Source organism: Hermetia illucens, chromosome 5 (genome assembly GCF_905115235.1).
Source record: "Hermetia illucens chromosome 5, iHerIll2.2.curated.20191125, whole genome shotgun sequence".
NCBI classification, from domain to species: domain Eukaryota; kingdom Metazoa; phylum Arthropoda; class Insecta; order Diptera; family Stratiomyidae; genus Hermetia; species Hermetia illucens.
Window position 1 is genome coordinate 92,984,792 of NC_051853.1, and position 26,822 is coordinate 93,011,613.

Here is a 26,822-nt window from a genome sequence, read left to right on the forward strand (position 1 = left end):
AAATGAAAACCAGCATGGTTACTAGTACGGACGGTCCTATATGTCTGCTCTACACTCTTTGCTTTCAAAGATAGACGACGCAACTCTATAAGGGTAGCATACGATGGGGGTGTTCATAGAAATTGAAAGTAAGTTTGATTGTGTGGCTTTCCAAAAACTTTGTAATGCCGATAATAGTTTCCTTAAGCTATTCAAACGAAGAGATTGCTGAAGTAGGTGTTGATCGTGTGCTACCGCCACCTGTGTGTTAGGTATGCTGTTCTACTTACTGTTATTCAACTGCAAAATTTACCAAAATACGTCCAATTTGGATGACGTGGCTGTGCCAGCTGCTGATCTAGAACTCGGAATGTTGTGTAGAAGTACATAAGATGCGGTTAATTTGACTGACAATTGGTGGCTTAGGAGTGGCCTTCATAAAATTCAAATAAGAAGGAGGAGGTTTAATGGTCTTTCGCTTTTACCATTTTCTCTTTTACAATTTTCCGGAGAAGTGAAATATTATTTGGGAGTTATTTTACATAAGAAGATGAAAGATGAAAGGAACTTTTATAGTTTATGGGTTGTGTTGCGGAAGTTTGCCCCGACATAGGGACTTGGGCCTTATGTTGTAATGTGGATATATGTGGCTATCAGTAGGCCGAAGTTTGCTTATTCGTCCGTAATATAATGGGTTAAGGGGAGACAGAAGGGTTTTCCCTTTTAGCCGGCCTCTTTGAAGTCAGGTACGCCATCTGCCATCCGCAGAAGCTCTGGATATATTAATTAGTTTGTTATCATTGGGCATATATGTACATTCAGAAGCATTGCAATGCAAGCAGCTGAGAAACTAATTTGTTTTGTTCTATGTGGACACAGTATGTGAAAGTCACAGAACATTGAGAGAGATAATGGGAAACTGAATCAATTCCTTCTAGTGCCTGATTCTAGGACCCTTTCATACTTGTTTGGTAAAAAAAATGAAGTTAACCAGAACCATAGAGAAAGAAGTATGAAATTCGAGGCACACAGCAACAAGAAAGCCACGGCGTAGGAGGTTGTTGTTATACAAAGCTCGCGGATCATACTTTCGTTTGTTTCCAGCTACTACGGACTTGAAAGATTGAATTGAATATTCCTAGTTCTTCATTTTGTTACATTGTTCCATTTATGTTAATTTTCTCCATACTCGTCCCCCATTGCAAGAAAGTAGCAATTTCAATCATTTGTATTCAAGTGAGTGTAGTTTTATTCGACACGCTAGTGTGTGGGATTTTTACGCTTTAACACCAACCCCACTCCCCCCTACTCCGTGGAACCACCTTCAGGAAGTACATTCATAACTAGGTCTCCTTCCGCTTACCTGCGGCGATCTTAATCGCGTCTTCCTCAACTCTTCATTGTTTACTTTCTATCGTTGTGATCATAAAGTTAATGAGGATCGCTCCCGTTCTTTCGTTGCGAATGCCAGCCCAGCGCTAGCCAGCCAAGTTTTAACAGCAATGGTTGCTTCGCATGAGTACAAGTCAGCACCTTCGAGATGTTTGCAACCACAACCAGCGCAATGTCGTCGGCGTAGCCCACCACCGTGGCCTCCTCCAGAACCGGAAGATTTAGAACATCATTGTATATGATGTTCCATAGTAGTGTGCCCAGTATGAAGCTCTGCGGGACATCCTCGGAAACAACGAACATCTAGGATCCATTATCAGTGCTATACCAAATACGAAACGGCCTCTGAATTATCCTATGACAACTCTGTAGGTACTCCCAATGGGTTAACATTCGCCTTAGAGTAGAGTTCTATAAAACATTCCCTTTTGCTCCACTAGATAGCAAACATCAGATTTTTGCGAGCTTCCTTGTAAGCACGCTCTTTTTGCGCCTGGTCTATCATCCTCGGCTGATCGAGAGTTCATGGAGAAATTTTTCAACGCCAGCTTTAGTAAGTTGGTCCTGGTACGCTTCCATGAAGGTCTGCTCATCCAGTGCTTTTACACACCAGCGCGCGGGGCTTTGTGTATGTCATTTTGCCTCCCGTATGGATGTCTCCTTAATTCGATGATAACCGCTTGGCGATCGCTCTGAATGTATTCCTTGCTAACGTGCCAGGGTCAGTACCAGGCTAACAATGGTCAAGTCTACGATTGAACCAGACACTCTTTCCGAAAGATACTTACGTTACCTTCGTTGACCACAACTATATCTAACCGGGCAAAAACCCCTAATAGACTTCGGCACCTAGCATTATCCCCTCTGCTTTCCAATTCCAGCTCCCGCCCATTAAAATCACCAGCAATCACTTCAAGCTTCATCCATTTGCGTCGTGAACAACATGTTCAACACGTCCTCAAACTAAGTCAAATTGAGACTGGGTGAAGCGTAGCAACTGTGCTCGCACACGGCGCTTATCTTAGTCCGCACAAAGCCACTGTCCGATTGGCTTATGGTGTATTAAATACTTTGCCTATCGCAAGCATAAATCGTTGCTCCACCAGTCGAGTTTGCGACCCATACGCCCCCGTAACGGTGTCTGTATAATTCACTTACAATGGCCACTTCTATCTCAGACGACGAAATCCTGAGCGACCCTGCAATGATTGAGGTTTATTTGAATAAACCTCATTTTCTCATTGCAGTCCCCGCACCTTCTGCCGTTGGTGCCTGTCTTCGCAAAGTGTCCAAACATGAGGCACTTAATGCACCTTTTTAATGAAATTTGCTCTATCAGACGGCAAATAACTCATCTGATTCGAACTTTTCTGCCGCTAACAGCTTCTGCGCTGCCTTCATTGGTAGATGCATTGTGAGCGTTTGAGTACTACCATAAGCTTTCCTCAGATTCGCAGTGGATTTCTTCACAGAGTTTGTCCAACTTAAATTGCTTTTCAACGCAGTGCAAATTTCTCTTCTGGATGTTACTTCGTCGAAATCCTTACAGTGTACTTTATATAAATCTCATGTTGTTGGGGCCGTATCCAGACGTTCACCCCAGGTGAGTTCATAACTTGGTTTCATAACTGGCATCGTTTTTTCAGTTCAAACAAGAGATCGCCTTTCTGGGTCCATCGGATTTTGCTGACATTTTTGTCTAGATGTTTTAATACCTTCGCGTGCAACAGATTTCCTTTACTGGAGATAAAAATTGCCTCTAGGAGAATTCGCACCTTCGGTTTCTTCTTTCTCTTTTTGTGAGTGGCCACCATTTTTGATTCCTTAGGTTTCGCTTCGGTTATCGACGATCGCGCTAGGCGCTCAGGGTTCCTCCTTTCCGTATATTTAGTTCCGTCTTTTGGAACCAGTAATGCGTCTTTTTTCTGTTTAGGTGTCTGTTGGTTCCCCAGAAAATCACCATCTTTCTCCGGCACTCTTTTATTTGAGGGCAGGTCGATCGTACTTCGGTTAGGTGTCATTTGGGTCGCCTATCACACGGTTTGCATGGGTGTTTTCCGCTTTTGCTTGGGTGATTTTTCTTGGGATCTATTCTAGAGGACCCTAATGGCTCTCACCATGTTTTAATAGATTGGTGCACATTCTTAATTAACTCGGACATCCATGTCAGTGCTCTGTTCTCTGTGAGTCTTGCCCGGATCACCCCTTTTAAACACTTCGTCACCCTTAGCTTTTAAAGTGCTTTCCAGACTTTTTACCGTCTTTGGCATTGGTGGAGATCGAAGAATTGAAGAGCTACTCCTGAATGAGTCAATCTTTTGATCTTGGACAGATGCAGTGGTTGTCGAAACCGCCTTCGTGGGCTAGCGATTTCCTTTCAGCCATTTATTTTTCACCTTCGTTATTGGTGTTCCTGGCAAGGTCTTTCTTTTTTTGAACACCTCTTTCTCCAAATTTAAATCACTTTTAGCATTTGGTACCACGATGGCCAAGTTGTCCACCACCGAGGCACTAAGGTCGAGGAATATCGGCGACCGGGAGCCCGCTTTCTCACTCCCAAAAACCGCCTGTACTGGGGTTGCGAGCCCTGCATCGTAACTTCAATCGTTCTCACTTCTTCCATGTTAGTTTTATTTTCTGGCTATCCTTCCAATAGCCATTTTGGTTCACGTACCAAAGATAGACAAACACTAGCCCATGCAGAGTCTGAAGAGAGAAGTACATGAACGCATATTTACACATCTATAGGTATGCCCAAATCCGCCAACCGGGGTCGCGCCTGTTGGAAGACCTGACAATTTCTCTCAGAAACGGTTAGACCCATTGATATGAAATTTGCTAGAAAGGTGGAGTCTGTGAATTTCACTGTATGCAATGACTAACATTGATTTTACCAATATGCAGAGAAGGGATGTAAATGAAAGGCTTCAATTATTACTTTCCGAAACCGATATTAGCTTTGACATTGATTGCAAATGGGAGAATTGCGGGGGTTCGGAAAGAGTCAGTTACTTCAAGAAAACTAGGGCCTGAAAATAGTTTCCATACCAATACCTGAACACATTTGAGCATTTATGGAATATCAGATTAGGAGCAAAAGAGGACAAGTCTTCAACTATCATTAAGCACCCACTTCGCACTTATCTAGGAAACTATTCTACGCTGAAATGCACATTCAATATTCCAAAGTTAGTTATATGTTTTCAATTTACTTCAAATTAAATTTTAAACTAGATTGGATGCGGAAGTAAGAGCATGGTGGTCCGTCAGGAGTATCCTTCCTCGCCGTGCTCGAACCAACATCAATTCCTTTATAATCGAGACGTGCATAAAATCATGATCGAATAGCTCAGCTACACATTTCAGAACCTCGTACTTCTTGAATATTGCAAATGCGGGTCGTCTTGTAATATCGGTTTTGAGGTTAGCCTGAAGAGCTCTTATCATTGCACTTAAAGTATCACACAGTATGTCGCCGTGCTTTGTCGATTTGCAGGCTGCAACGCCTTGAAGAATTTTCTCACCTCCGGGAGGTCTACTTGATCAAAGTTTTCCTTTCTGTGAAGATAAAATCCTTGTTCGTGATTTCTTGTAGCACTCACACATGACTTGATTTCAATGATCGAAGAAATTACAAATACTCTTACGTATTGTGCTCTCAGATGATTACAAAGTTTACAGGATACAAATCGTTGAAGGTGAGAAAACGGAGGATGAAGAATTGATTGTGTTTCAAGTTGCGGCTCTTCTTGGTAGCCTGAACTGTCGTTATTAAAACATATGACCTTTCTGGGTAAGAGTCTCTGTAGGGGAAATTAGAAGATTCAAGTATCAACTCTAGTGGGACTTAATGCATAGAAGTAGTTACTTTCCATCAATTCCACGAGAGTAATGTAACACAAATACAGATCCTGTTTGACATATCTATTTGTCTTTTCTCACTAAAATGCATTTGCTAGATAAACTATATATGTAAATGTTTTATTAACAGATTACTTTACTGTTTGAATTTCTTCCTGGGTGGGACAATATATGAGTATTTTCAAACATGTTAACATGTTCTCAGCTACTCAAATCCTTCATACAATGCAACGTGTCGATAAACAAGGATCCAATGTGTAGGAATCAGATATTATTACCTCTACGGCTCCCCCGGTCGCGCGGACATCTGTCGTGAGAAACAAATTGTATATATTGAACAAAACATTGCGTACCTCTACAGGAAAGGACTATAAGCCGGGCATATTGATTAAGTGCCTCTCGTGTACTTCTCGTCCAGGACATCGAATTTGCACCCTTTACTAATTTTGCAACAATTCCATGTTTCGATTTTATCCCGACAAGTGTGCTTCAGTCCTTTAATGTGCGAAGCCCTCGAATGTATCAAAATTTTCGCAATGCCTCAAGTGGACCTGATTTCCCATATTACACAGCACTCCGGGAAAGCCTTATTGATTCCCTTTGTTTCGAGCACACAATTATCGAATCGAATGAGAAAGGTGCCGGGAAAACCCAGGACTTCAGACGTAGGACTTTAGCCACAGGACTTTTATGTTCCGAGGACCGAGTATTGGCAGCCGACTTTGTTTCACATTGCTATTTGCAAAGTAATAACAACACGTAGACCGCAAATGGTATCGGCAGCAAACCGCGGACCTACACTCAAATCCTTTAGCTACAGTGTGTCACTGGTTTCATACTCTATAAAAGGGAATACAATTTTCGAGACAATCTTAGAAATTATCAAAGTTATTTTCCAGTATTTTCTAATGGACTGATGCGTAGGTAATAACTGCAGGCAGTCAACTTAGATCCTGAATGGTAAGTAAACTTTATTGGCAATCCTGCCCATCATCTATGTAGAGTCAAAAGTACGCCATCACTCCTCTATCACAGACTGTACGCCCAGTCTGCATGTTTCCGTAAGCAACCTAAATCCGCACAAACATGAAGTAAGGACGTGTACAATATTCTTGATAGGCACTACTGAAACAAAACGTCTTGTTCCTAGTGATTATTAGTTTTTCTGTGGAACAAAAGATTTGTTGAAATCGTTCTGTTGTATTTCGAGAGCTTTTCATCCTTTGTGTGATGTATTGTAGCGTTTTGAGAAACAACGGCAAAGTTCAATGAATATACGAGGTGGAGTTTGAAAGGGAAGTTCTCAAGTTAGAAAACCTGGAAATGAAAGTCGTAAATATTAAAAGTTCAGCTCAAGCGGAAGAACAGTAATATGTACATGGAAGTATATACCTACAAACATACTTGATTCAAGCCCATGGTTTCAGCGCAAAAGGTGGTTGGTTTAATTAAAATGCCAGGGATTCCCAGGAAGATGTGGGTTACGGTACGACATAGGACACAATTCTTGTGCTATTAGCGTCGTGCATGTCCTTTTACCTTTTCGCTCATAACATAATCATGAGTAAACTATAATAGAATCTGAAGACACTCTTTTTCGCTGTAAAGATCATCTTACTGGAGGAAACTCAAATTAAGAAAATTCTTCAAAAAGCAGTTAGCATTTTTGATGCTTGTAGTCTTTTCCAGTTATGTAAACATGTAAATTTTCCTCCTACGAAATTTTGACTCCATGTAAATATGTCTATATTTGGAGAACTACTTATTCCATTATTCAGTATTTTAGCCACTAAATTATTGTTAAAGAGAAATGAGTTGGGTAGTATCACTTTGCTACCAACTCTCTATAAAAACCCATGCTTTCTTTTTTTAGTTTCCTTACTGAAGAAGGGAAGAAGTAGCTCCCGAAATACGCATCTACGTAAAATAACAATTTTATCAGACGAAAAACTACGTGCTTTTATCATTCAGTTACGACTCTGAGTAAGTGTTAGTCAGTTCTGACGCAAGATAGGTTGTACGTAAACCAAATACGAGCGAGTTCTAGAAAGTAACTAAGCCGAGAAAATAGCCAATCCCTGTTTTCCATGCCTAAGTCCGCCTGGAGGCATTAAATCCCATTAGGATAGCTATTATATATGGGAGTAGGACAGCACACTGGTTAGTTTGTTATCTAACTAGGTACCAGTTTCTATCTTATAAAAAATACACAGCTTCGCTATGCCATACCAAGCAGATACAAGACAAACAATATCCCCAGAAAAGGCAAGATAAAATTTTGAGTCCCACCTTGAACAACTTAACGTATTGATTAATCAGTTTAAGAATGGGTTATATAAACTGTGAGAATTTTATAGATTAGAAAACGTTACCTAGTAAAGTAAAAAATTAAGACGGCAGTTACAGGGATAAAATCCAAAATTTGGAATGAACTTTAACAAGGACGGCTTACCGCCAGGAACAGAGTAGCAGCTCGAGCCCTACCAGATAGCCAAGATCAGGCAAACATTCTCTGAAAGAATCAACGAAATGTGCGGAAGTAGTTTAAGCTTAGATACAGTTTAAATTTCATTCACCTTTTCTATTATTATTGTGTTATGAGAGCAAAACACGCCAGGCCGCAAGAATCAGCACTGCCTCTTTCCATTAAAAAAACAAGTCGGGAAACCGGAAGCTGGACGCTTCAGGTACGAAAGGTTTTGTGTATTTCTTAGTACGTAGCACGTAATATATCCATATATTATGTGAGAGCATCCACTTTCGGGTGATATTGACATTCATAGGCTTCAATTTCCAAAGAAGCAACAAATTTGAGGTATTATAACTTTGTTAGTAATAGTGAAATTTCCACCAAACTTGGTAAGATCATGCTCTATATTATAGCCTATATCATTGCAAAATTTCATGGTACTAGGATGGACTTAAGGGGAGTTTCTAACCAATTACAAAAAATTGTAGTAATATACTATTATTAACTTTATTTAAACAGATATCGGCATGGAAGGTATTTCGGAGCCCAGGTGCCATATAGTGGCAGCCTCCTGATTTTTTTCAGAATTTTCGGTTTGGTAGTTTCTGAGAATGGCCCCCTTAAAGAAGTGATCACTTTCAACCCCCCGCGCTCTCCACCCTTCCAACGAATATCAAAACTAAGATCGGCTTTGAAAAGTAGTAATCGAGACCTTTAATTTGATACCCCGCATGACTATATTTGATGAAAAAAAATTTTACACCCCCCTTTTGCATGTATGTGGACCCCCCTTAAATTCGACGTAAAAGGATATAATTCACTGTATGCGTGAGCGTCCACAGTTCCCACCTTTCTACCAAATTTGGTGTCAATCGCTATAACCGTCTCCGAGAAAAATGCGTGTGACGGACAGACAGACAGACAGACAGACGGACAGACAGACAGACAGACAGTAAACCGATTTTAATAAGGTTTTGTGTTTACACAAAACCTTAAAAAGAAAGAAATAAAAAATCCGGAAGCTGCAATTCGTCCCATTATAACTTTTTTAATATAGTGTAAGAACCTCCGTTAAAAAAATGATCCCTTTCGACCCCGCGCACGCCCCACGTTTCCAACAAATGCCAAAACTAAGCCCGGCTGCGGAAAGTACTAACCGAGGCTTTGATTTGATATTCCACATGACCAAATTTGTTGAAAAAAAATTACACCCCCTTTTGCATGTACGTATACAGAAAACCTTAAAAACATTTCCATTCTTCCATACTTTTCAAAAATATAACAATTCGGGAAACCGGTAGGTGAACGCTTCGGTTATGAAAGGTTTTCTGTATTTCTTTTATAAAAACACTGCATTGGACATTCGTCCCATTAGTCCCTAGCACGTAATATAAGCATATATTATGTAAGAATATCCACTTTCGGGTGATGTTGACATTCGAAGTCTTGAATTTGCACGGAAGCGACCAATTTAACATATTATAACTTTATTAGTAATATTGGGATTTCCACCAACCTTGGTAAGATCATGCTCTATATTATAGCCTGCATTGCTGCAATTTCGTGGTTCTAAGATGAACTTGGGGGGTCTGCAGCTAATTACTGAAAATTATAGTAATGTATTATTATTGGCTTTTTTTGAACAAATTTCGGTATGGAGGATATTTTCAAGCCTAGACACCATATAGTGGCAGCCTCTTGATCCTTTTCAGATTTTTTGATTGAGTAATTTCTAGGAATGGGTTCCACCCCACCTTTCCAATGAATGTCTAAACTAAGGCTGGCTTAGAAAAATACTATCCGAGACCTTTCATTTGATACCATATAACTATATTTATTGGAAAAGAATGTGCACCCCTCTTTTGCATGTATGGCGACCCCACCTTAAATTCAATGTAGAAGGATGTAACCCGCTGTATGCGTGAGCGTTCACAGTTCCCACCTTTCCACCGAATTGGGTGTCAATCGCTATAACCGTACCTGAGAAAAATGCGTGTGGCAGAGAGACAGAGAGACGTATAGATAGACAGATCTTGGTGAACAAGGGGGGACGCCTCTATGACCCATCATAGGAAATCGGTGAGTCCTATACCTACCATCGTCAATTAGTAGGGAGTGAATCTATTTCATAATGGCAAAAAAGATGGGATGGTTACTCCAGAGGTCTCAAAATGGATCAAGCGAAGGCACGGTGAGGTTAGTTACAACCTAACTCAATTCCTAAGCGGACACGGAGGGTACCGTGCATACCTTTGTCGCTTCGGGAGTAACGACTCCCCTTATTGCCCGGCATACGTGATGATTCCGAAGGATACGAAGCATGTTGCTTTTAACTGCCGGCGGTTCGCCGCGCAAAGATTGGAGGCGGAAATGTAACAGTAGAAGTAGATTCTTAATGAATGGTACTTTGATATTCCACTCGAATGTCAATTATTCTCGGCAATTATGACATTAGTATCTTATTTACATGGCTTGGGATGCAGTAATAGCCGAATTTCCATAAAATTTAGCATGCGTATGTGCGACACTGTTCTCTATGTCGGTTCAAGGGGGATTTTCAGTCAATTTCTAAAAGTTGATAATATACTATTACGAAATTTATTTGAGCAGATGTTGAAGTGGGACATATTTTGAAGCCTAGATTTCGAATAAGAGCACCACCCTGAATTTTTTCAAATTTCTGCGCTAGATAGTTTCTTGTCTCACTTTAAGTGTGTACATTTTGTTTCTTTATTCACGCTTTGAAATCTACGTCAAAATTAATATCAGTTTCGGAAAATACTAATCGAGACATTTCATTTGATACACCACATGATTTGGTTGATAAAAAATTTACATCTCCACTTTGTATGTATGGGGAGCCCCCTTTAAACTCCACTTAAATTGATGTCACTCACTGCGTATATCGGATTTTGTAATTTCCATCTGTCCACCAATTTTTGTTCGGGTCGGTGTAGCCATTTTGAGAAAGGCGCCTGTGATAGATAGACAGGCAGTGAATACATTTTTGTTTTACACAACAAATGGGGATACTGGAGGCTGGGCGCTTTGGATATGAAGGCTTTGTGTTCATCTTATATGAGAAACTCTCTATGCACAGTTTTTCATTCGTTGATAGCTAAAAATGCCAAATATTCCTTCATTAATTGCTAAACTCCTGATACATACATACATCAACACCGTCGTTCATCGATCTTCATCTAAGGTGCATCCATTTCCACCGCAAAGGGTAGCAGTGGGTTACATTTTTTCCCAGACCAAATAGCATGGTCAATTCAAACAATGACAGAAAATTCATAGGCAAACCAATTTTTTCTTCAAAGAATCCCAGCTTCATCGTCATCCAGTGGTAAAAGGCTCGCTAAAACATTATAGTAAAATATTGAAAAAATTCTGAATTTGAAATGGAAAATTCCGAAATTAGTTAATTTGGAAAGGTCTAAAATTAGTTTGGAAAGTTCTAAATCAAAGCTAATATACATATTCCTAAGTAGCCGCTTCACTGTAGATAGCATTCCGTGTCATATGCACGAAGACGAGGGTACAAGGGTACGCCAAAAATTGAAGAAATATGACACCGGGACATGCCTTGTGCACTTTTATCGTCATAGAAGGTGCCTTCAACCCACCTCATTTTCTACAAGTGGTGTTGCGGCAAGCAGCATGAATCGATCAATTACTAATAGTTAGATTATTCACATGCTGGAGTGGAGAAAGATAATCCTTGTTGTCAAAAAAGATAATGAAACAAGTTGTCTTAAGTGCTACCCGTGGAAAGGATTTTCTCTCCCTTGTTATGGCTCTTGGCAATGGATAGCGTTGATCCAAGGGCTCAGTAATACCTAGACAACCTCACTCGAAGTTATACTAGATCTAACCCCCGTTAATTTGAAATGGGAAACAAAACGATTCATATAGGAGGCCAACAACTCATATAGTACAGTCATGCGTCCATCATCGATAAATGGCTGACCCAAGTAGTTCCGTAAAGAGAAAATCGGAGCCCGTGGTGGGAATTATAGGAGTCCGGGCTAACAATTATGCCGGGCCACGGGCTGCCGTTTTTCCATTGAAAATTGTATTGCAAGTCCTTGATAAAAGTCCGGGCCTGCGAATCCCCAGCCCTTTCATCACGCCAGGGCCCAGATCATATACTTTCTAAATTTATCTTTAAGAATACATACTAGGCTGTAATCACCAAAAGGGAAGAATGATCAACAGTCGGCAACGAATCCTTTACGATTCTGATAATAATCTTAGCAAGCGGTTCAGCCGTGGAGGGTGTATTGGGTTCAAAAGTGTTTTCGGAAAACCCGTTTATGGAATTGGGCTGACAGCGATATCATATTTCCGACGGAGATATGTGGCATTTTGTTAGCAGCAGAATCAATGTTTTGGAGCCTGGGCACCGTATGAAGGCAGCTTCATGATGTTTTTAGATCTTTTGATTAGATAGATCTGAAAGTGGATCCGTTAAAAATAATAATAATAATAATCGTTGGCACAACAATCCATATTGGATCAGGGCCTTGAAGTGTGTTAGAGCACTTCATTCAAGACCGTAGCGGTACACTACAGAACACTGTAGGAGGCAATGTGGTCAGCATTACGCTCGCCCGAGATTATTACCCTGATTTGACTCAGGTACTCATTCACAGCTGAGTCGACTGGTATCCGACGTCAAATCACGATACAAATCCCACTGCCGCCAGCGAGATTTGAACCGCGACCTTCCGTACGACAGCCTTGTGCTCTAACCACTCAGCTATCCGGACACGGATCCGTTAAAGACATCGTCAATTTCGAACCCCGAACTCCCCGCTTTTCCAATAAATGTCAAAAGTAAGGCTGGATTCGAAAACTACTAATCAAGATATTTACAATTGATACCCAATGTGCCTATATTCGGTGAAAAAACATCTTACACCGCCTTTTGGCATGGATAAGGATCCCCTTAGCTGAGTGCTCAGAAGCTGTAGCTTCTCCCCCATCACACACACACACACTGAAGTCGAGAAGATAATCGGAAGAATGAAATCAGGGAAAACAATAGGGCCTTTTGAGATCTTAGCTGAGCAAAGAGGAAAACCAAGAGCTGGGTCCAAACACTGAGGCTCAGCGAATCTTTCAGCGGATTGAACACCATAAGTTGATGCGGACTTGGACCATACAATTCTCGAAAAAAAAAATATTTTCAGCTCTGGCCAAGCTCTGGTCAATAAGGTGGATTTGCGCTCAATATGATTCGTAGTTATGTGTTCTGCGAATTATATAAAGGAGCACTCAACATCTGCTTCGGTCACGCTGCTCCCAGGACACAGGGGAGGCAGCGTCCGCCGATTTGCTCTGCCCTGGTAAGAAACCGTAACGCCGTCATCGCCTAATTTTTGGTAGGAAAGCACCACTCTTCAAATACGGAAAAAGAAAGGTAACCCAGCGGAGTGTCCAAATTACCGTCCGATCTGGTTGCGGTCCCAAACCTTGAAGATTTTTGAACGGAGTTTTGAAAATCGTATTCGCGACATCGTTCAAATAACCATGAATCAAGCCAGGTTTGTCAAGAGCTGCAGAACTACCGAATGCACATGGCGTGGTTACTCACAGAGAAACAACTCAAGTCCTCTTTATATTGGAATGCTCTGCGGCAACACCTAGTACCAAAAGTGCTCGTACGCTCAGTTAAATTGTTCTACGGCAATGCAAAAAGTAAAGTTCGCTTCATGTGTCTCACCATTCCTCTTTGTTCTTGTTATGGATATTTTCGCATGTGACATCGAACGTCGGCTGCTTTATGCAGATGATGCCTACATAGTGTCTCATAGGAACGTTGATCTGGAGCAGTTTGCTCAAAAATGGAATGGGTCGCTTGATGCAACACCATTTTAGACTGAATCTGAATAAAACACAGTTTTTGACGACCGACCCCTGCCGGAAATAGTCATTATCACTATCAGTGACTGACCAGAACTGTGCAACTTAAGTATCTCGGATCAATGCTTTCAGCTGATGTTGAATGGCGTTACGAGATTGCTTCACCCACCATTACAAGCTGGATGAAGTGACGTTCCGCAACTGACACTCTTTATGATCGACGTATTAATGAAAGTCTTAAAAAGAAAATTTACCGTAGTGTCGTCCACCCTGCCATCCTCTCTGGTACTGAGCTTTGGCCGACTATAAAAACAATGAGTAGTGGTGATGGAGACGAAGATGTTACTTTGGACGGGTGACGTAACACGTCTTGATCACATCTGAAATAAAGATATTCGCCATCGATATGAGGTTGCCCTTTCGTCGATAAATCGCGAGAGAGGCGTCGTTGATGGTATGGCCATGTAATTCATCCTAACGAGAATTCACTTTACTCTCTGTTTCTAAAACACCTTTGAATATTCACAATAGACCGCGAACACCACAGGCAAAAGATCGTTGAATACGCGATTTAGGAAAATAGTCCAATGGGAATGAGCGCGTGAAGCTGCTGCACTTTACAGTCTCTCAAATAAACGCAGCCCAATAACTGTAACTGGAACATATTTTCCACCTCGAGGTAGTGATTATAAAGGAAACGTATTAGCCCGAATTTGTATTCGCTCCAAAACCTAACCTTCAGCCTTAATCCGTGAATGGAAGTTAGGGAGGAAAGAGTGTCGGATGAATGGATGAGATTTGGTTACAAACTATTCACTTTCGAACGCAATAGGCTCCTGTACTTTTTTTTCTGCTTTTTCCAATAATTTTTTACAAGAGAAGAAAATATTACTATTATAATAAACTCACAACCCCAATTTTATTGGGAAGACCCTATCTCAATTAAAGATACGGTGTTATAAGTGCTCTACGTTTTCGATTTTGTCCTGAAATATTTCCTTAGATTGCGAATTCACAGCTAAAGAAATGATACGTGCTATGACAGCACATGATATGAAAGATTGCCTTGGAAGATATTTTTCCCTTTTATTGGCTAAAAGTATCTAATTTAAACGAATACGTATTACGGACAGGAGATCTTATAAATGCCGCTTTTTCCGTACACTCTTTTTGTCCTTGACTGATTGTAACCATAACTGTAAGTAGGTATCGTCTGCTGGTCGATGTGAACCGGAATCCTCGTTTATGTAGCTGCCTAACCCGAGTAGGTTAGTGTTATCCATTGCCTAGGTTTTGTGTTCACCTCCTGGAAGAGTGTTGAAAGTTGCTGTCTTGAGACCTGGAGTTTCTTTTTGATCCGGTTTTCGATAAGGTTCTTGTTGTATCCGTTTTTCATGGCTGTTTCCAGGACGTACTTCATTTCTTTATTTCTTCTCTCCTCATTGAGCGGTACTGTGACCATCCTGTGAATCACAAAGTTGTATGCTACCAGCTTATGGTGGAAATCATGGTTTGAGGTGTATGTGATGGTTTGTTGTTTTTGGGTTGGTTTCTTGTAGATGTCGAATTGAAAATCCCTTCTTTCCGGGTTATTTTGAAGTCTAGAAAGAGTATCTCCCCTTCCTTTTTGATCTCCATGGTGAAATCGATGCTTCTGTGTGCCCGGTTGAGTTTCTCGAGGATTGTTCCTGCTTCTTCCCTTTTGATAATTGCTAATACATCATCCACGTATCTAATCCAGAATCTCGGGAGTGCCCCAGCTTCCTCGAGTTCATCTTCCAGGTTTTCCATAAATACCGCGCATAGCAGCGGTGAGAGAAGGTTGCCCATTGCTGCTCCGGAGGTTGTTTTCTAAATATTATTCCTGAATGTGAAATAGAATTCACTCATGCACGTGAAGACCAGTTTCTTATACAATTTAGCCTTCTTCCTCCATTCGGATGAGTTTTCGTGTGTCGTGATCCATTCTTCGAACAAGTGTAGAGCTTCCTTCATCGGTATGCTTGGAAACAGCGCTTTTACGTCGAGGGATACTAACATTTGTATCTCTGTATCACTCCGACCTCGTTGAATCAGGCAACGACTTTTCCACTGTTTCTCACTGCTCGTTTTTCTATTTTTAGGCCTAAACTTTTAACTTCTTCAAAGAGCCACTTCGCAACATTTTGGGTCCATCAATTCGTTGCTGCGATTATCTCTCTGTCCTTGTTGCCTTCTTTATGTATTTTGGGGAGGCATTTTATTATGGGGAGAGGTGGATTAGGCATACTCAATTTGGTTGCTTTCTAAATAATGAGCTTGCATTCAGCCTGCGCCTTTTCCACTCTTTTAACGGAGTCTGGCAGAGGGTCATTCCTCATGACATGAAACTTACCTTCTTCTAATTTTTGGCGTACTAAGTCGTCTACATACTCCTTTGTCTAAGATGTCTGCTGGTAAGTAGAAAACGGGTTTCTCTTTTAATTCTTTAATGGTTTTGTGTTGATTGGACGATGCTCTTATCTTTGTGGCCATTCGCTTGGTGGGGGTCAGTAGTCGCCTAATTTCTTCCCAGGTGCCGGCTTTTTCTTCTTGTAAAGTATATTTTTTTTCAGAAGATAAAACACTGAAGAAGGGGACAGTTGGTTGAAGTACGTATTTTTTTAAATTAGATACTTTTAGCCAATAAAACAGAAAAATATTTTCCAAGGCAACCTTTCATTTTAAGACTTCGTCCATAGTGTCCTTACAATCATATGGATCAAATGAAATTTACGATTTTACACTTTAAACTGCTCTTCTTTTAAACGGTTTCCTTTTCTGTATATAGCGCTAGCACCCAATATCGCAGCACAGAAGCTAAAACATGTTTCTACCCCCTCAAATTAACGAAGTGTGAAAAGGAATCGGTTAATGAGCTAAAGGTCATTCTAAATTTAATTAGAGACAACTACATATTTATATAAGTTGAAATGGTTCTTCATTTTAAAATTCATTTCGCTATGTCCTCAATCCAGGAAACATTTTCGTAGCTGTAACCACACACAGGTTTCTTCCATATTTCTATGAGGATCGAGATTGTTGAATATCTCGAACTCATTAGAGTATGTATATTAATATGTCCTCTCTGCACAGTAGTGAACGCCAAGTAATAAAATACACTACGGACAAATTATGGTATCTTCTCTGATAGGACCTCAGAAGATGTTCTCGTATTTCAGGACCTAGGCCTCATTGCGATTATATCTCGGCTGTAACATAATACGTTCCAGCTTCCCATGAACGACTTTTATAAAGTCAATCACTGCCCTTTCCCCAGCAAAAACTATGTCCTTATTACACAGATAAAAGTCGTCGAGTCGAAACTCACCGACTAAAATAAGTAGCGCATAAAAAACTTTCTCCGTAAAATACGGCCTAAGTACGTCGATTTTGAGCCTTGCAACAAAGCCGGAACACCTTTTCAACTTTTGCCAATTGTTCGCATGTAAATAGAGGTTCTAATGCCAACGGTATCGGGTAGCGCTGGGAAGAGAGAGGAGAATTTGTCGGTTAAGGATTGAAACCCGAACAATGGTTTTAAATGGCAGTGATGACTACATGATGAGGATTATCGTGCACAATGAACAGATATAGAGTCTATTAAATTTACGGCAAATGGACAGATAAGAATGGCCGGTCCCCTAGTAATAATGGGAAGGGAATCCTCGGCATTATGAATGCCTATGTGACTGGAATGCTGAACTGACTAAAGTATCAATGAAATTGGGAAAAGTACGTTTGTGTGTATGTTTATTTACCTTAGGCATTATAGTCGTGATGATATGGGTTGCGAAGTCGAAGTTGGTCCTGCCGTTTGAGTGAGAGTTTGATTTCCTGACGTTAGATCCTGTGAAAAACAACGAAGTGAAAAGGTGCACCTCTAGAAACTGTTTTTTCAGGTTTCGGATTTCGTGAACTGACGCATAAATTTTTTTGCAGATGAAGTCAGTTTCTTGGAATTTGGTAAATGACCTAAATTCAGAAGTGAAACATTTTCTCTCGCCGCACTCTTTTATAAACACATGTCAAGCGACTGCGAATATGCAGATGCATAATCGTGCAATTGCACCATAGAAGGAATAATTTAAAGTTACATTTGGAAATAATGGCTTCCCGTCATCTTTTAAAATCGGCGCTCCTTTGGATAATGATCTGCCAAAAGTAAAATCTAATTAATAAACAAAAATTTAGAAAATTATAATAGTAATTCAGGTGGATCAAAAAAAGTACCTGGAAGAGGGTGAGTATTCGAAGTTGAGAAAAGTAAGGATTAGAATTAAATGGCATCATAGGCAGTAGTACAAAGTGTGTGTGAGTGTGTGTATGGTGGGGGAGAAGCTACAGCTTCTGAGCACTCAGGCCGTGTTGGCCCATTGTACTCGCCTCACCCGTCTAACGGAATATTCCGGATTCATTAACGTATCGCAGGATTTCCGTTAGTGGATGTGATGTTACCCATCGCAATTGGAGAACATCGGCACCAAAGATCTGATGCCTGATGCGTCCATAGGCGGGGCATTCACATAGGAAATGCTGGATTCCGCTTCCTCATTACACGATCTTCGGTAATTCCTATTCTCAACATATGCCCAGCTAGTGAATTATGGCCTGTCAGAATGCCCACAATACACCTGCAAGTCCTCCTGCTTTTCAACAGGATAAACTTTGCGGTACGTATGTTCGGTTCAGGCAGGAAAAGTTTGGTGTGTCGAGCAGCATTTAGGCTCTGCCACCTGTCATTATGGGAAGCTTGTTCCCAGTTTTTCAAAACAGATTTAGCCAATGCTACTGATACCCCAATTGCTGGCTCCGGTCCCGGCATAGGGGAAATTGACCCCTCTTTCGCTAAAGTGTCCGAGATTTCATTTCCCTCTATGCCACAGTGACCAGGTACCCAGAGTAGTTCCAACGTATTGAATCTAGACATAGAGTTCAAACGGTTTCTGCATTTCCGAACGATTTTCGAGGTGATCAAAGGACTGCTCAATACCCTCAATGCAGCTTGACTGCCACTGCAGAATGCGATGCGCCTGCCCTTCAACCGCTCATCAATCATCCAGTTTGCCATCCTTAGGATCGCATAAACTTCGGCTTGAAAAACCGTTGCATATTTTCCCAAAGGAAAAGCCCACTTCTAGTTTTATTCGAGAGGTAGACTCCGGCTCCAGAACCCTCTTCTGTTTTTGAGCCATCGGTGTAGAAGACTTCCGTATATCCCGCCACGCATCTTCTACCAAACAGATGTATAGGGACACGAGAATCGGAAGGCATTGTAAGAACTGGATCCAGCCCTCCCAGTAACTCTTCCAATGCTCTGTGCCCCCCACATCCGTTGTTTTCCCATAGATCTAATCGAATTAGTCTATGAGCTGCTCTCATTGCAGTGCTTTGAATAAATATATCCAGGGGCTGCAAATTAAGTAGTGCATTGAGAGCTGCGCCGGATGTCGTGCCCATGGCACCAGTGATCCCCAGACACACAGTTCTTTGCAGTGTGGCTAGTTCACGGTGAAAACCTTTTTGCCTCACCTTAACCCACCACACTACGGATGCATATACGAACATCGGCCTAATGATGGCACCGTATATCCACATTACCACATGAGGCCTGAGTCCCCATGTCGAGGCAAAGGTCCGCCTGCACAGCCCATAAGCTGTGAGAGCTCGTTTCATCTTTACTCTACATGTTTGTTCGATATTTCACTTCTTCAGAGAGTTGAAGGGTGGCACCCCTCATCTCAGGGAGCAAAGTCCATCCTGTTTTCTCCTTTTTGTGAATAAAATCATTGTGGTTTTATTTGGATTAACTGACAGACCATGTCTGAGGCACCAACTGTCTATCAAATCAACGGCACGTTGTATATTCCTACACACCGTTCTAAGATCCCGATCAACAGCAAGTACAGCCACGTCATCAGCATAAGCTTGAGCGTGTATTGGCAAATTTTGCAGTCTGCATAGTAGTGAGTCGATCAGCATGCTCCACAGAAATGGCGAAAGCACACCTCCTTGGGGCAGCCCTTCGTTGCTTCTGTAGTCAGGTAGCGATCGACCCCCACCTCAGCGCACAGCAATCTTTGCGTTAACATAGCATGGATCTACTTAATTAAAGCATCATCAACACCATGCGCAGTGGCGGCATCACAGAGTTTTTGAAAAGGCGGACAGTCAAAATCCCCTTCAATGTCCACGAACACCCCCATCGCGTACTCACCATTCAAAGTTGCATCCTCTATCTTTGTGACCAAAGAATGAAGAGCAGACTCACAGGACTTTCCACGTTGGTAATCATATTGGTTTTCACTAAGTGGGTGTGACCTAAGTGCGTTTCCATGAATGTGACGCTCAACCAGTCTCTCCAAACCTTTCAGCAAGAATGAAGTGAAGTTGATCTGCCTGAAGTTCTTTGGATTAGAATAGTTATCTTTCCCAGGTTTCGGTATGAAAATTACCTTAACCTGTTGCCAAGAAGAAGGCACGTAGCCCAGAGTAAGACATCTTCGAAAAATATTTCTTAGAGGTCGCTCTAAATGCTCTATACCATCCTTTAGCATTGCCGGATAGATGCCATCCATGCCAGGTGCTTTGAAATGTTCAAAGGACAGTATGGCAGCACTCACTGTTCATGGGTAACAACCGCTTTCGCAGTGTTCCAGTTCCCCTTGCAACACTTGCGTGTTGAAGGGGTTGCAAGAACCGTCTCTCCCCCTACCACTTCTCTCACCCGTTCTCCCGGGTGGTGTACTTCCAGGAGGATCTGTACTGAATCCAGTCTGGAGCTCGTGAAAGTACCGTCGGGTTTTCTAAGGGAATCCAACTTGGCCGACTCATCCCTTTTGAGGACTCTGTACAGCCTTGAAGTCTCTCTTTCGCCTTCCAGTTCCTCACAGTACGCTCTAAAGGAGTCTTGTTTCGAACACCTAACGAGCCTCTTATATTCACGTTGTGAATTCCTGAAATTTAACCAGTCTTCGTTCTTGTTACTTTTGCAAGCACGGTTTAGAAGCCGCCTGGTTGATTTCCTGAGTTTTTGCAGTTCTTGGTTCCACCAAGGAACCGTCTTACCGCTTTGGCATCGGGAAATAGGACAAGCCTCTTCATAGCACTCTAAAAGTGTGCAGTTCAGAGTTTTCAATTCATCTTCCAGCACCAAAGGAGTCCTTAGTCGCCTAGGGAACTGTACTTTATTACCAAGGAGTTCATTGAACTTTGCCCAATCCGTTTTCCTAGGGTTCCGTCTTTGTATTGCAGACTATTCGCCCGCAATAGTCAGACTGAATTCTAGATATCGGTGATTTGACAGTGAAACCTCGTCTAGCACTCGCCAGTGTGTAATCAACTCTAACAATTTTGGGGTACAGATTGTTAGGTCAATTACTTCGCTTCTTCTCGGTCCCACGAACGTAGGGGCGCACCCTACGTTTGCAGTCATAAGACCAGCTGAAGTGATGAAATCAAATAGCTTCCCTCCTCTTGGATTGCATTTGCTACTGCCCCAACAAATATGTTGAGCATTCGCATCGCAACCTACTAAGAGTTCGAGACCACTTAATTCTGCATACGCCACCAGTACAAAGAATAGGTAAAAACTGTAACAACAGTTAAGGAATGCAAAGTAAAACGTTGACACCTTATACCAGGCATGCGCCTTAAGAATTTTGATAATTTAGAAATCCTGTGAATGTCAACTTTAAACAAAAATGTGTGGGATATAAACAAGGTGGATTTTAATCATAACAAAGAAAAATATTTGGAGATGTAAGTAAAGCTCAATTTGCCTCCAGTTGAGAAACAGAATATTCTTCACTAGCACTAGAAGTAGTTTTTTTCTCCTGATGCTACACTCCGACATTGATTTCTAGTCTAGTTTATTCCGAAACCAACCAGCGTTTAATTTTTGTTATCACTGTGTTCTCATTTCTTTTGAGGTGGTTACATTTCAACTTGCCACTGAATGAGGAGTTCTTCTGAAGCTTTCGAATTTTATTAGCGTTGTATCCCCTTCCTCCATGCACCCTCGACAAGCCAAACATTTTCCTGAAAATTCGACATTCCACATCGTTAATTTCTAGCTCTCGGCCCTGGTTCATCGTCCATTCTCACTATCATAACATGGGACAGGCCAAATCAAAGTATTTTACTACACGAGCTAAAATATTTAATTAGCAAGCACGATAGTCTGTTGATTTCGTTTATTTTGTTGTTGTTCTTTGTGAGGGTTGTGCCTGCATACGCAAAACTGTCGGCTTGTCTAAAGTTGTAGTCCTTTAGTGTCGCGTTTTATTTGGTTGCGTCTTTATTTCGGCTTATGTTATGGTTTGGTCTTCTCTTTGTTGAGTTTTAGGCCCCTCCCTTCACTACTTCGTGTAGCTTTACTAGGGGCTCTTTTTCAATCGTGCCAGGATATTTACATCATTTTTATAAACCACACCACGAGACCGAAGGTCCTCTGTTTGCATAACGACTGAAAGGCCATTTACTGAGTGTGTTTTCAAATCACTTGAGCGTTGTCCAAACATTCTGGAGGTGCAACATTGCAACACTCCTTCTTGCTTCAGAATGCTTGGACCTACTCAATTGTAGTCCTTTGTCATTTTTTCAAATTTGCCTGCGGACAACTGCTTCGTCAGAATCTTAACTAGCTTTGCTGGTCTTTTGCTAAATAGTGCAGGACCTCAATGATCTTTTTCTCCAGTAGGTTCCTCATCTGATGTTAGCAGACGACAATATGCTTGCTCCTTACTGCTCCGGAACGTGGCATCAGTTTTTTACAACCTTGGTCGTCCTTGAATATAATGATTGGCTCTCTCACTGGGGTGCTCATGAAAACCTTCCTGTAATGTATTTTGCTTCTGTAGATGATAATGCTTTCCTGCTTAACCAGGTGATCATCGCTTCGCCAAATCTTTGACGTAGAAAAGAATGTATAGTAGGTCATTCTTCAATCCTTTCCTGCCTTTGAGTACAAATACTTCTCAGCACTTCCATTGCTAGGTCCTAGTTCGCAGAGAATAGCTGCTGCGTTCGAGTTTCAGACCCTTCCCTACTAGATTCAACCAGTATAGGCTCTTGTGTAACCTCAGCCATTGTTATTTTGGCCTGATACGACAAATACTTCGGTTACTCCATGAAGATTTCTTCATTCATTTCTCCGTTCAGGTATTCACTGTACTCATCGAAGGAAAAATTTTTGCAGCGTTGCCAGTGAAAATAAGACTCGGACGCATTTCCCAGATATGATCGGCCACCGCTACGACTACAGATCTTGGTCTCAATCTTCTTTTGACAATCTTCATAGAACTGCTAATCCAGCCCTCTTCCTTTGTTGCATCCTGTTTCCATAGCGTTGCAACAATTGCCTAAGAAAACTTCTCTCGTACTTTTTCTCGTTTAGGACGAGAGAGAAAGCTTTGAAGTGAAAAGCTTTGATTTAGTCCAGGTGTTTAGGTTTTCACCAATAAACAAATCAACTGGAGTTTTCGCGATGATATTGCTTACTACCCCGTTTTGCAAATAGGTCGCTGTCAGCATTACTTTTCCCCAGTACCATCCCTGATTTTGCACCAAATCCAATTCCCATTACAGCCACATACTCTTTATTTGCATCGTTTACCTTTATTTTATCAGCTTGACGACTGTGAACAGGAAATGACCACCAATGAGAGTTTGCATCGATCGGCAAGTCAGAATGAATCAGCATCCTTGGTTTCTTTTCTCTTTTCTCTTGATGCAACTCACATGCAGTGTCTGGGAGAGCTGTATATTCCCGCTGCCTGTTCTGGGCTGACCATTTTTTTGATCGCTATGAAATCCCGATAACCCAGATATCGTTGTCACTCGTGAATACACACTACTTCTCTCAACAAGCGTGGGATGTTTAGACTACCGTCGTCGCTTGCATGGGCTTTAGCTTCTTGTCAATGGAGAATCCGACATTTATTACATTTGAAAACTACTTTGGTGAATATCCGAACTGAAACCAACCTTTTGTCATTTTAATTAACTTTTCTAGGAAACGAAATTTCCTCTATTCAGCAGTTGAAAGGTCTTAACGCCATTCTGCATTGTATTGGTTAACTTCGTGTCACTTGGAGTCACTTTATTCAGAACCTTACGTTTTCAATTTAAATGTTAGGTTAGATACCCGAGGTCCTCGATCGACGTACCATATATCGAGTGCATGCTCGGCCATTTGAGAATTACACAAACATTCTGCAAGCGGCAATTCCTAACAGCATAGGTAAGTCAATCCTTGGTACGAGACTAGAGTTTTGGCGTCACGAAAGCATAGTTTTTTTTTGATTATTGATTTGATATAAACACTGTATTTATCTACGTTTACCTGTCTCGGAACGTACCATCCGTATTCCAAAATCCTTCCCGAGCTTTATGCCCTAATTTGAAAACACCGGCTAAAAGAACAATCCCCGAAAAGGTGTTCATTTTGGCTTACTGTGACCTACTGTCCTCTAAAGTTTAAAGTGACTCCTTAGACTTTCTTATGATTTTTCAACAGTCTTGGAAACAGATCTTTCCCGTTAGGGGACTTTAGTGCTAAGTACATTCATTGAGAATCGAAATAGATCACTACCTATGGAAGAGGGATGTGGGACGCGGTAGCGTGGAGTACTAAATTTGACATCGCCTTATTTGGACACTCCACTTATTGGTCAGCAGGTGATGAAAAAACCAGGACTTAATTGATTGTGTTACGTACAAATGCAAAAAATTAGCGGATAACGAACGAGCGAGGGTGCCTCTAAGAAGGAATAAAAGTAACAATCAAAGGTTTAATTGAATTTCAGGAAGTGCATAAACAAGAGGCAAAGTGGACAAAACCGTGTTGAGATTCAACGTCATATTGATATAGGCACAGCACTCTACTCCACGCTAATGAGCTGCCAATCTCCCAAAAAACAATAAGCCGGATAGCATAGTACAGCTGGTCCAAATAAAATGTAAGCTGAGAAGACAGTGTCTGATGCACATCTCCAGACCTAGAAAAAGAAACAAGCACAAGAAATCCTCAAGGATCACCGGGAGCAGAACTTATAAAGCAACTCCTCAATTCGAATGGTCACTAAAATCACCGGAGAGCAGTTGGGCAAGAAGCGGTGTCGAAAATGGGGTGGCACTTGCAAAAAGTATTCCTTTCCCATTTACCGCAGATGGCGTTAAGACTTTCAAAAATGTCTATGGTTACGCCAAAGAGAAGTTTTCGTTTCGAGCCAAACAAATTACTCCGAGACATAACCTCAGGTTACAAAAAAAACCAGAATGGAGGATTCGGATGAATGAAACCAAGCATTGTCACGGCGCCACTATCTACTAGATACAGACGTTGAAGTCTCGGTGAATAATTTTGCAACACCACAATCTTCGAAACTCGCAGCAGCACATTGCTTGTCGATCCTCGCAGGCTCATGTTTTTGTGCAAAATTGTTAAATACTCCAATATTACTACCGAGCACGGTCTTTTTGAGTCCGTTAAGGATGATATTCACCATAGCATCAACACTAATGGCTCTCACATTTTCTTAAGGTGCATCCATTACCATCGCATAAGCTCGCAATTACGTGAAAAGAATTAAAAAAACTTCTCAAGCGGGGTGTTTGCAAACCTTCAGACAGCTGATGTTCCTCGCCACTTCACATGGTCCCAAAACCCAGTGGCGAATGGAGGCTTTCTGGCGATTGTAGGTGACCAGACGATTCCAGATTGATAACCCAATTCACTCATTCACGATTTTGTGCACTCTATCGCAGACTACGGTATTTTTTCGATCTAGGACCTAGTCAAGATATACCATCAAATCCCTGTAGCACCCGAGGAAATTTCGAAAATGGCAATGTGCACATCTTTCAGACTGTCCCTTCACTAGGATATCTTTTGGACTGTGCAATGCACTGCAAACATTTCAGAGATTCATTCACGTTCACTTTTGTTTCATACATTCGGAAAGTGTTCTGGTAGCTTCCCCCTTCTGAGTCTAAGCATTTAGAACACCTCGAACGCATTTTTAATTTCAACGTCACCTTGGACCCATCTAGTACTCAATACAAAATATAAAGTTTTTCAACCACAGCTGTGATTTCTTGCTCACCTGATAACGTCTGAAGGTATTCAACTGGATCCAGTCAAGATGAAAGCGATTCCGAGCTCCTCGTTTCCGAAGACGGTTAAGGATCTGAGAAAGCTATTAACCATGTTAAACTTATACAGGCGTTTCTAACCCAGACCGCCGGCTGTCAACCACTCCTTAACATGTACCTGTAGCTGTATCGAAGATTAAAGGCTCTCACCGGATTGCGCGGTTACTAGAGGTTATAAAGGCGTTTGAGACCACCAAACAATAACTGCTGCAACTTACACTTCTGATATTCCCTCAGCAAGATGCAGCCCCACCTATATTCATCGATGTCTCAAACATGGCCGTGGGCGCTGCTCTTTACCAAAAGATGAATCAACTCTAGCAGCCTTTGAGCTTCTTTTCTAAACAGCGGAGCTCCGTACAAGGACAATTGTGAGTTATTAGCCGCGTATTCACAATGAAATATATTGCAGGCAGCCACTTACCTTTGTTTTGAAACATTTCCGACATTCAACGCGTGTCTGGAAAGGATAACGTAGTTGCCGTGTTCCCACATGTTGCAGAGGTCGAGACGACCGCCAGCGTCGATTTTCGGGTAACCGTGGAGGCATAGAAAGGCAATGCAGTTCTCGAGAGCCTGAGAATCAACTCTAAAATCGTAATTTAAAAAACTCCCTATCTTCGACTTAACGTTAAGTATATAGTATGAGACTTCAGGCACAGAACCAAGGCCATATATTCTGGTCAATTTGTTTATAGTTTGTTGTTCACGATCCAGTGCACCATGAGTAGATCCATCTGAAAGACATCACTGTAGAATCTTGTGTTGAGACCCTCTGTCGAGAGTGGATTCCACGCTTCGGTCTGTCGGCAATTATAATCACCGACCAGGGAATGCAGTTCAAGTCCCCACTTTTCTCGGAGCTGTGCAAACTCCTCAACTTCACGCCACCAGACAACCATGTACATCAGCACTCCAATGAGATGTTTGAAAGATCGCACAGTACCTTGAAAATCGCTATAAGTGCCCAAGGCAACCATTTTTGGCCGCCGGCCCAGTAACTTATTCTTCTTGGCCCAGGGATCTCGACTCCTGCATAAAAGTCCTAGTTAGGATGGACGACGTAGACCACTGT